This window comes from Mytilus galloprovincialis, chromosome 4 (genome assembly GCF_965363235.1).
Source record: "Mytilus galloprovincialis chromosome 4, xbMytGall1.hap1.1, whole genome shotgun sequence".
Taxonomy (NCBI): Eukaryota; Metazoa; Mollusca; class Bivalvia; order Mytilida; family Mytilidae; genus Mytilus; species Mytilus galloprovincialis.
This window is the reverse complement of record NC_134841.1, coordinates 24,814,876-24,827,749: the sequence shown is the minus strand read 5'-3', so window position 1 is coordinate 24,827,749 and position 12,874 is coordinate 24,814,876. Positions and strand designations below refer to the sequence as shown.

At 32.6% G+C, this 12,874-nt stretch overlaps 1 long non-coding RNA gene across 1 annotated transcript; it reads right to left on the bottom strand.

Moving 5' to 3' along the window:
• Nucleotides 1-5,242: 5,242 nt before the first annotated feature.
• Nucleotides 5,243-12,383, bottom strand: LOC143071689 (uncharacterized). Its single transcript, XR_012976951.1, has 3 exons — nt 12,258-12,383; nt 10,522-10,644; nt 5,243-7,555 (listed from the first exon to the last, which is right to left on the bottom strand). It is a non-coding gene; the product is annotated as an uncharacterized LOC143071689 (long non-coding RNA).
• Nucleotides 12,384-12,874: the final 491 nt, after the last annotated feature.

Genomic DNA, 12,874 nt, shown 5'->3' with positions numbered 1-12,874 from the left:
CTCTTTACAAAACTTTAAATTTTTCGAAAAACTAAGGATTGTCTCTTCAACTTTGTACATATTTGGCTTTCTCAATATTTCGATTTGAGCGTCACTGATGAGTCTTATGTAGACGAAACGCGCGTCTGGCGTAATAAATTATAATCCTGGTACTTTTGATAACTATTTAAACCACTGGGTCGATGCCACTGCTGGTGGACGTTTCGTCCCCGAGGGTATCACCAGCCCAGTAGTCAATATTTCGGTGTTGACATGAATATCAATAATGTGGTCATTTTTATAAATTTCCTGTTTACAAAACTTTGAATTTTTCGAAAAACTAAGGATTTTCTTATTTCAGGCAACGCATAGATTACCTTAGCAGTATTTGGCACAACTTTTTGGAATTTTGGATCCTCAATGCTCTTCAACTTTGTACATGTTTGGCTTTATCAATATTTCGATTTGAGCGTCACTGATGAGTCTTATGTAGACGAAACGCGCGTCTGGCGTACTAAATTATAATCCTGGTACTTTTGATAACTATCATGTCTTGTAATCTTCTAGATCTTCTATGTATCTATCTATAACTCCTGTAACTGCAATAAACGTAATCAAGTCAAATTATTGCATAATTAGTTAAACCAATACGCATCATAATTATGATATGCCTTACTGCTTTTTAATATTGGTGATTGTTATAAACCAAGCAACTATTAAGTATTACACATTCCACAGGCAAAACAACTCAAAATCAAGCAGTTTACTCATTTTAGTATCTATCATTACGCCAGCGTCTTTTGTCAAATAATCTAAGTGTGTATCTAGAACAAATATGCAATATCGGAATAGAGGCCTTAAGTGTCTTTCACAAGTTAAAAATGAAATTACATTTAAACAAAATAAGTATAATCAAAATGGTCTTGAAAATGAAAAATGCAGTGTTCAAAGTGTAACACACATGGTCGCGGACGTTTTCCCGTGAAATTTCCTCAGTTGACTTAGAACTTCACTAAATGGAAACCACACAACTCAGATTGACCCGCATCATTCGAAATGTCATAACCCAGAAGTCTGTTTATCAGGGGTTGTCTATATGGTCAATGTCTGCAATTACATACATGTGTTTTAGTTTAGTAATATAGAATAGATAATGCCATTGGATTTCCTTTTAAATTTTTTCACATTTGTGTCCTAATAGTTATCAAAGGTACAAGGATTATAATTTAGTACGCCAGACGCGCGTTTCGTCTACGTAAGACTCATCAGTGACGCTCATATAGTTTTACGGTGTAGATCTAAGCGCGAGAAGGAAGACGTATACACTCTTTCCGAATGGATTAAGACAGTGAGGTCGTTGATACAAATTAGAATTAAGAAACTGAATGGTTCTATCAATGCCCATGCTACGTCAATCTTTAACGACCCAAATGTTGCAAAACACTTATCCTATCTCCATGACATGTCCCTGCAAATAAAGCCCCAAACAACATCGTTTTTGTGTGTAACACTCATTACATTAACTGCTTGATAATGAGTTAGGTATTGAACTTTCACTGGGAAACTCAACATATACCCTCACAACGCTTACCAAAGAGGAAGTCCTGGATAATCATAGGTCTGTTATATGTTCCTTTGGAATTTCAACCAAAGATGAAGAGCTGGATCTTCCGTTACTGTATTGGATACCTAAACTACAAGTGTCCTTACAAACAACGGTATATTGCTGGGTCTTCCAAGTGCTCCACGAAACCTCTTTCTAAATTATTAACATCTATTTTATCAGCAATCAAAGACGGGCTTCAAAGTTATTGTGAAACTGCCTATTCTAGAGGTGGCGTGAATCAGATGTGGATACTTAAAAATTCCAAACATCTTTTAAAGTACATAAAATCTAACTCTCTTTCATCTTGCAATACATGTAGTATTAAAACATTTGACTTTTCTACACTGTACACTTGTATTCCACATGCTAAGCTAAAAGACAAATTGAAAGAGTTGGTATCGCTTTGTTTCATAAAAAAGAATGGTCAACGTTAATACAAGTATCTTGGTTTAGGGAGGCATAAATCCTACTTTGTAAAAGAGTGACGAAAGATACCAGAGGCACAGTCAAACTCATAAATCAAAAATAAACTAACAACGCCATGGCTAAAAATGAAAAGGACAAACAGACAAACATAAGTACACATGACACAACAAAGGATCACTCTGATTCAAACAAAAAATTCTCTGAATCTGACATTATCAAGATGCTTGATTTTTGGATTGACAACATATTTGTTACGTTCGGAGGACGTGTTAACAAACTGTCGGCATTCCAATGGGAACCAATTGTGCCACTATTCTTGCCGACTTGTCCCTTTATTATTATAAGGCTAACTCCATACAGGAACTTTTTAGGAAGAAAGATAAGAAGTTAGCAATATCCTTTAACTCTACTTTCCGCTATATAGATGATGTTCTTGCACTAAATAATTCAAAATTTGGTGACTATGTTGAACGCATCTATCCCATCGAACTAGGGATAAAGGATACAACAGATACAGTTAAGTCGGCCTCATGTCTTGACTCACATCTAGAAATTGAAAATGGGGGTAGGTTGAAACTTTACGACAAAAGAGATGATTTCAGCTTTCCAATTGTGAACTTTCCATTTCTTAGTAGCAACATTTCAGCAGAACCTGCATACGGGGTATATATCTCCTAATTGATACGATATTCCCGTGCGTGCATTTCCTATCACAAGGAAGCTATTAAACCAAGAGTTCCAAATGGTGAAATTCAAATCATCCCTTCGTAAATTTTACGGACGCCATCACGAGTTGGTTGACCGTTAGGAAATAAGTTTCACAAATGATATCGGATATGTTCTTTACGTCGTAACTACAATCCCCTTCCCTTTCATAAATGTGACAAACCGATTAGACTAGTTACCGGATTTGTTATAACATGAGCAACATGACGGGTGCCACATGTAGAGCAGGATATGTTTACCCTTCCTGAGCACCTGAGATCACCCCTTAAGTAATTGACTCTAATCAAATAGGTGACAAGGTCAACAATTTTAATCTGTTGTCTTAATGAAGTGTGTGTATTAAAACCTCAACAAAATGGCGACGATATGAGGAAAAAAGATCGTTTTTTAAACTTTTTTCAAAAGGGCACAGAGGGGAGCCTGGGCGCTTAAAAAAGGCAGAGGGGCGCAAAATTTCGAAGGCGGGGCGCGGCGCCCCTCCATTCTATGCTAGCTGGAACACTGCCTCTTGTTTTGGTGGGGTTCTTGTTGCTTATTCTGTAGTTTTCTATGTTGTGTCATATGTACTATTGTGTGTCTGTATGTCTTTTTCATTTTTAGCCATTGCGTTGTCAGTTTATTTTCGATTTATGAGTTTGACTGTCCCTTAAGTATCTTTCGTCCTTCTTTTATTTGTAGGCCGTACGGTGACATGTAATTGGTCATATATATGGTCTAAATGAATAATTTTGCTATTTGCAATCATAACTAAGTATATTGAAAACATGAATCTAAAGATTTTTTTTCATCCGTTAAGTTAACGTAAACGCCAAAAAGGGAATTAAACAAGAATCGTGACGGGAGCTATTCCACCACTCTAGACCAATCAGCTACCTAGACTGAACTCAAAATTCAGCTTTCGGTGGCCTAGTATTACCCTTCCTCTTCAGTAAAATCTAGAATTGTAAAACAGTTTATGATAATATAAGAATGAAGATGGAATTGATTGCAGATTAGCTAAATTACCTTTCGGAAAGGATCGTAAGATACAGTTAAAAAAATAGTTATATAATTTCTTATTTCTTAGTTACATGAAAAACAACAATAAAATTAAAAAGTATTGAAATATTAGATAAGCTCTGATTTCCTTCACGGTAAAAAAAAATAATGTTGGGTGGATAACACCTATTGATTTACTTTAAACTAAAAACAAATATGCATTTGAAATTGTTTTCTTTTCATTTTTTTTTTTTTTTTTATTTGAGAAAATATAACTTTTGTATAGTAATTTAAGACCCCGAAACTAGGAACCATTCAAATATTTTAATAAAATATCAAAACTAACCTTTTGTTACATGCGTAATTAATGCTCGTCATCAAGTTGGATATAACTATCATAGTTTATCTATCATTACATAAAAAGCCGATTCATTTGATATATTTTTATCAAAATTATATTCACCAAACTGTGAAAATATGTAATATATTGTTTTGTAAATAATAGAAAAGTGACATGTGTAAATAAATTATAAGTTTGTCTTCAAAAGATGTTAAACTCCACAGCATTTCGCTAATTCCTTTGTTTAATATATTGATTTTTATACTTCTAGCAATCTAAAAGATTGTTAATTGTCGTATTCGGGATGCAAAGGGAAGGCAGGCCTACACTGAAATGTTTTTTCAAACGACATTGCAAACTACATGATTACGCATGCCGTAGAAATTTTTGTTCGCTCGAAAACGTAACTGTGAGACCGTGAATCCGTCTCAAATACATAAGAACACTGAATGCGGGTTGTTCACAAACAGTTTGCTCAACAGTTTATTTCTACAGAAGAGTATTACATGTAGTAATATGTAAATTTGGATCTAGTTAATTTGTTTGATTTCATTTATCATGACATCTGTCATACATGAATCTGAACAATTGGATACCTAGATCGGTACTTTATGTCTTTTTCGTATATTACCTTTTTTTGTGATTCATATATATTTTTAAAGGTTCAAGCAAATTTTAGTCTATTTTATTTTTAGTTCTTATATTGAGCTGTTGCACCATCGTTTCGTATCAGGGACGGGTTGAACGCTCAGAATCATGTTTTACCCAGCTCGTTGTAATCACCTGTTCCAAGTCAAGAGCCTGTAATGTAGTGGTTATCGTCGGTTTTTGACCGTTTTTCGTTGGTTTAAATTTATTTCTGTTATAAAATAGTTCAAATTTCATTGAAAAATGACTTATTTTCAAACGTTTGGAAAAGTCGGAAATATTACTCAAACAACTCAATAATATCAGGTCAACTTCATTAAACCTCTAAAGAAGATGAATACACACAATAAATACCGTATTTTGAGTATTTTGCTTTAAACTATGAGGTATGGAAGTACGCCAATCTGGGAAAAATTCTTCTCAACTAATTTTATTATCACAGGGGAACAACTTTAATATGTGAAACATATTTCTGAGGTTTCAAGTACTTTGATTTAAAATTGTACGAGCTAATAACAGAAAACAAGAATCGTGTTCCTAAGTCGGCAAAATATGAAAAACTCCTAAAAAAAATTTATTATTATATAATAGATGCATAACAGAAAGAGTGGTATCTAATGTATCTTGGGAATTTAGATTGGTTAATTTTGAAAGTAAATTAGATAAAAGATGTACCATTTTAAAACAATTTGGCTGAAAATGACAACATTCCAAAGCCGGAAAATAGGGAAAATACAATCCAAGAGTGTGAAGATTATTTCAGGTTAATAACCTCAATACGGGGCAATCTTGTTGTTGAGTTGCGACGACTTTAGGTAATAGGAATATTATAGTTGATTACACAAAATAAGTCTCTTATTTTCGAAGTCTATCCAACATCAGCATTCTTCGTACAAACCAGACACAACATCACAGCATCATTTTGATTTGACAATTTATAACATTTTCTTAAATCTATCAAATATATTTGACTAACAATATCCTATCAAATGTATGGTTAAAATGAATAGAAGAATATCAAATATCAAAATAGTTTAAATCAGCAATTAATGTTTCCTAATTTCTTTTCACTAATTTAAAATAGTTGACATCTGTCAAATATGTAGACCTTACAACCACTCTTATTCAACAATAACAATTCATTTCTGTATTTGTCGAAGTCAATTCCATATAGTTGGTCATTCTCACAAATAGTGTTTATAACAAGACGCCAGTTTTTAAAATCGATGTTTACTTTGAATACTTGATTTTTGCTGATTGTAACTAATAGTATATTGTTCCCAAAACTGGTCATACAATTCGGAACTTCTGAACCTGGTAAATTGATTGTGCTTATGCTTGCATTTGATATATCTAAGAAAATGATTGAACGACAGCCCTGTTTTGCTATAGCGATAATTCTAGTATTGAGTACACACAGCTGCATTTTTCCAGTTATGTTTTCAAATGATTTCGAAACATTGCCTTTCACGTCCATCACTTTAAGTCCTTCACTCTCACAATTTACAAACAGGTTATTTTGTGTAAAAGCTATCCCAAAGCAATGATCACCGATGTGTAAAGTACGGATGCAGGTTAACGTTTGTGTATTTACAAATACGATTTCCATCGAAGCTGTTACGGCTATTGTGTTGTCGTCAATTATTGCAATTGAACTCGGATGGTATTGTAGATATATTTTGCTTTCTTTCTTACTCTCCGTGTCAACGAACAGCAAATATTTCTCTGACGGTGTCCATACTACAACATACTTCTTATAAATACTTTTGATAAAATGTGCATTATTTGAATTTGCATTAATTGATGCTGGTAAAATGTTTCCCTTATACTTAAACGTATAAGTGGTTGATACTGGCGTTATCTTAAAATCAGGTATTGTGGTATCACTGCCCTTTTTCAGAATTTTATCTAGTGGAACCATTCCTTCTGCTTCAACAGTAGACGAAGCTGTTTCTTCATTTGCATCATCATTATGTAATGGCTGCAAATTAAATTTACAGTGATATCTGTTAAAATCTATCGTTTTTGTAAATTTTACACTTCCCGACTCTTTATCAATACCAGTTCCAACCCTGCAATTCGAAGCTATGATTTGAAATGAGGAAGCAAACTTCTCAACAAACAATTCTTTCGAATTTAACTTATCCTGAATGTTTCGTTGTACTAAAAACATATGTTTATTTGATTTTATATCCGTTTCTAAGATCGTGTGAATCATTTCTTGTTCTTTTTCTATTTCTGATTTTGTCTTCCTATATTCATTCTTTTGTTTCTGTAGCTTATTTTTTTCGGCCTTAAACGATTTATTAATTTCTAGTTTTATGCCATTTTCAATACTGTCTAACGCGTTATTAATTTTCACTCGATGAGTTTGCATCTGATGAAATATGTCTTCGCTAGCCTTGTCCAAAACCGCTATATTTACATCTGTTGAATAAGTAAGTTTACTTAGATTTGCAGCTACATGTTCGTATCGGCTTGTCATATTTTCGAATTCGTTCATTAAATCAGTTTCGCTAATGATTTCCTCTATTTTTTCAACTTTTCTGCAATCTCCATGCTTTTCACGTTTACAAAAAATACAACAAAAACACTCATGTTCTTTACAGACATATTCCAAATCTTTCTCTGAATGATGACAACATTTCATCTCAACTGATTTTAAAATTGGTAGTATTGATTCATATTGTTTTGTCGAAATTAAGCTGTGATCTTTTGTTGCAGTAAGAGCTCTATGATAACTACTACATTCTAAGCATAACCGTTCTTGACATGACACACACCACTGAACTGCAGAATTCTTTTTATCCAACCGATTACATGGTTCACACTCCATTTCACATATAAGTTGTCTGAAAAGGGATATTATTCTAAATCAATATTTTCACCCCTCTTGTATGCTACTAAACATGACAAAAAAACGCGCATGTTCTAGGACGTAATGTGATATTGTTTTGCATTATGTTTTGTTGTTGTCAATAATGCTTTGAGAAAAATCCTGTCTAATTCATATACAAATTTCAAAATGCGAGTTTAAACTATTGCGATTATAACCTATTTTTTGCAATTATAAAAAAACATCATAATCATTTCTGAATTTACTGTAGACATAAAACAAGTAATAAACAGTTAAAACAAAAGACTTCATCAGAAGAATATGTTCCATTTAGAGAATATACTGTTGCTTTAGGATTTTAGTTATGTCTAAAAATTATATATATAAGTAGTAGAGAGTTTAGAAGAAGTTGACTCGTAAATGGTAATCAACGCGCGAAGTCGATCGCAAATTCGAATCCACTGCTTGAAACTTTTTTCCTTAAATTTAAGAGACGCGCAAGATACCATGAGACATTCTAAATAGTTAGTTAAAAACAAACTGACAATATCATGAATACAAACAACGAAATTCTAGCAAATAAGCAACAGTATGCAAAATCAAAAACCAATTACAATCAAACCTGTTTTAAGAGCCACTCAAGAGAGACCCAAAAAGTTGTCTCTTAAGACAGGTAGTCTTTTAATACAGGTTCAATTTATATGAAATGTACTACAAAGGGATCTTAATTTGGTTGTCTTTTAACACAGGTTTTTGTTAAATACAGGTGGTCTCTTCAGCAGTTTTAACTGTATTTTTAAAGCGACTGTTACCGTATTTCAAATTTTGAAGATAAATCAAATTAACCTTATACGTCTTAAAATTCATTTATGCAATAAAAAAAAAAAAAAAAAAAAAAAAGACTTAACGCGTCATGCCTATATTTAGGTATCTTGGCTGATCTGCACAAAACTGCTGAACTTTAGATTTCAAATCTTAGCACTAATATATCATAGGACATGTAGAAAAATCCGTCCGTTCGGAACAAATCTGTACTTAAGTTTTAGGATGTTTTAGATAAATTACATGCTTTTGATGGTTCTTTTGACTCTGTTGATAGTTATGACTTTTCAACTCTTTACACTACAATTTCACACTATCGTATACACTAAAAGTTTTCGTATTTAATTGAATGGTCGTACGGTAAATCTGAATGTAAATATATTTGCTGCATCTCATTTAAAGCCTTCTCAAATATGAAAGGTAAATATTGTCGATATACTCACAGGAAGTTTGATGAATTAAAGCTATCAATTTTCCTTTGGATGATATCAATGTATGTTTCGGCAACACAGTTGTTCGACAGGTTGAAGGTTTACTTATTTAGTTATTTCCTGTTTACAAAACTTATCCCAGGAGTAGATTTGCACAACTTTTTGGAATTTTGGGTCCTCAATGCTCTTTAACTTTGTACTTGTTTGGCTTTTTAACTGTTTTCATATGAGCGTCACTGATGAGTCTTATGTAGACGAAACGCGCGTCTGGCGTATTCAATTATAATCCTGGTACCTTTGATAACTATTTTACCACCTTTACTTAATTCTTTCATAGATATAAAGATTTGATTTTGGAGTTTGGTTTTACCAATTGAAAACTTATTTCAAACGGGATAGCATATCTTCATATTTTTGGAGATGTTGTAACCTTATCCGGAAAATCAGAAACGAACCGTGTCAACTTTTTCTAAAAGGTTATCGATTCAAAACTGTTATTAGATCTATTAATATAGATATTGATTTAGTTATCAGTAAATTTTGAAGTTAACTAAATATAATTATTATACATATGCACTCTCATAGATCTACACTCTGTCGATACCTGCAACAAAAATGTATATGTTGGCATTGCACAAGTCGTGTTTTTCTCTGACGGTTTTAGCTATAATACACTAAATGCATTGCATATTGGATGTGTATAGATTGATGATTTATTCTAAGATGCATGACTTTTTTATTAGTTGTAATTGGTTTTGAACTAACTAGCTGTCAGTAACTGCGTGTACTCTCAGATCTGCACTTAGTGTCTTTTTGTTGTTGGAATGCACAAGTACCCGGCCCCGTCCATTCTTTTTTTTTTTTTTTATTTATTTTCTATTTGTATCCATCTGATTAGTTAGGCGTTTTCAACTGATTTTGGTAGTTCGTTCTGATGTTGTACTGTCACTCCACTGTCCCAGGTTAGGAGAGGGATGGAATTTAGCTAACATGATTTACCCCGCCACAATCTGTATGTATGTGCCTGTCCAAAGTCAGGAGCCTGTAAACCAGTGGTTGTCGTTTGTTGCTGTGTTACTTATGTGTTTTTCAATCTTTTATTGTACATTAATTATGTCGTTAGTTTTCTTTTTGAAATGTATTAAATTTTGTCATTGAGGGGTATTTTATTGCTGACTATGCGAGATGGGGTTTGCTCATTGTTGAAGACCGTACGCTGACCTATATATTTAGGTGTTAGTCTCTGTGTCATTCTGTCTCTTGTGAAGAGTTTTCTCATTGGCAATCATACCACATCTTCTTTTTTAAAATTAAGTAGCTGTATGAATAAGGGCCCTGACAAATACATATAACTTAAAATTCTATACACATTGATTTTGCTATTGTTAGCTATAGGATATATTGTTCAATTAAAGCTGTTGTTCATAATCTATTAACAGTATTGAGGCAATTATAAGCTATTATACATTAGTTTTATCATTCAATAGATAAACTTAGATGACCTAGAAATTAGTAAATAAGTTTTCATAATACTGACCAACGGCCGGTGGTCGTCATTATATAGGCATTGGCAATGGAAGTTCGAATAACATGGATGGATGGATGGGTGGATGGATGGATGCCATTTTCAACAATATCTTTATAATGTGGTCTTCAGTTTTTAATGGAGGACCATCGACTTTCAGCAGGAAATGTCATAGTCAATTAAAATTGGTTTAACATCACTTACCACGTGCAGGTTTTGAAATCACAACCTCTGTGTTGAGAGGATACAGTAGATACACTTAAGTGGACCACTCTACTATACAGGTCGCCGAAAAATGATAAAAGGGACGGGGTTAGAATCCTACACCTGGAATGACAAAGTTGTTAATGTTCAGCTAGAGATATAAACTTTTAAATCACATAGAAGATAATGTATTTTTATTTTTCACAATTTGTTTGTCTTATAAAAAAGAAGATGTGGTATGATTGTCAATGAGACAACTCTCCACAAGAGACCAAAATAACACAGAAATTAACAACTATAGGTCACTGTATGGCCTTCAATAATGAGCAAATCCCAAACCGCATAGTCAGCTATAAAAGGCCCCAAAATGACAATGTAAAACAATTCAAACGAGAAAACTAACGGTCGTATTTATATATAAAAAAAAGAACGAAAAACAAATATATGTTATAACACATAAATAAACGACAACTACTGAATTACAGGCTCCTGACTTGGGACAGGCACATACATACATAATGTGGAGGGATTAACTTTTGACATGATGTTTATTTATACAAAATGATTGATAAAATGTCTTATTGTGGATTCAATTATTATTTTTTTATACCATTTTCGTAGAAAAACAATTCGTTTTATTATGTTTTGTATTATGTGTATTTCGTTGAACATATAAGTTAGGGGCTTACCTTAACCCTACAATTTTACAAAAATTGTTATCATGAAAACAATAATAAATCAGCAGAATAGAAGTAAAACCATGAGTAATTTATATATTTATGAAGAAGAAAATTGGAAGTCCCGGTCCGTTACAAGTGATAGGTGTAATTGGTATATTATATTAGTGTTTTTTATACTAGTGAAAAGATTCGGTCAAGCACAACGATGTTGAACATCAACCAATGTTTAAACCTGACATCCAGAGAAAAACACTTTTTTCATGTTTTTATTTCAGAAACCTTAGCATTGATTCCTCTCGTTCAATATTTTTATAAATATTGCTATCTTTTGATATTCGTTCCATATTTTGATATTTCTATATAATAATTGATTGATTGTTGGTTGCCAAACGTCCAGTGACAAATATTTCATGCATGTTCAGGACGATCTTTATAATGATACTCAATCCATATTTTGATATGGCTATATAATGATACTGATTAATTTGCAGTTAAACAAATAGAAGGACGTCAGAAAAATACAACACTAAAAGTATAAAAGGTTTAATTCGTTTAGCTTGGAATTTATATCCTAGAGAACGTACGTAATGGGCTCTTGATATACTTTCTATTCAATACTGTTACTTAAATTGCAGTAAGAGTTTTTTTTCTTTATCTTGTCTAGATTGTGGTCACATTCGTCTATACATCGTATTTTTACATAATTATGTTGTTGTTTGCAATTTGATGATAGTACTAAAAAAACACGTAAATAGCTATAAATGAAATTGCTCATTGTAATGGGCATAGAACGAATCGAGTCCATTAATTGTTCGCTTTGAATTACATGAAACTACTGCTAAAAGTTTAGGTGGTAACAGAATTATCAGTTATATAGTATTCGGTTACATATTCTACACCACTTAAAGATAAATTTGTTTAATCATATAAACAGTAAATGTTTATGAAGAAATAGCACTGTTATAAATAGAAATTTTACAGACTGTTTCCGTTTCATATTTAGCGTTTAAAGTTCCAAAAGTTCTGAAGGAGTATCCAATACATATACCGACTTACTTTAAATGGTGTTCCATGCAGCTATAATAGTCCCCTTATCGACTTGACACATCACACACGAACGTAACAGTTGGGTTTCCTAATCGATAAGCATGCAGAGTAATGTAAGATTAAAATCTTTATCAATAAAATATAACATTTAACTTCATGTTAAACATGTTTATTTTTTTTCTTCAATGACGCATAATGTCATTGCACTTTTAAAACGACCAGGTTTTTTTAACAGATGACCGGGTTTTGTTTTTTGGTAAAGAAACTGCGAGTAAGAAGGAAGGCTCTATTTGCCTTCAAAGCTTACAATACTAATCAAATTGAAGCTTTTCAATGTAATGCTAATATTCTGTTCTGGAAACACTTCACCACAGCCTTGCAGTATTAAGATAAAGAAAAACCCTGAATCCTTTATAAAATAGTCTTTATTTTCAATTGCATTTTAATCTACATTATAAAACTATTTACATCACGAATATTTCCAAATGAAATCTAGTATGTCCGTACATTTTGTACAGTCAGGATTATTCTTCGTTAAAATTATCTCCTCTTAACGCCACCTAATTTTCATAATCATAAAATTGAAGCCTTTGTAGTGATGACGCAATGTCAATTCAGCTGCTCTT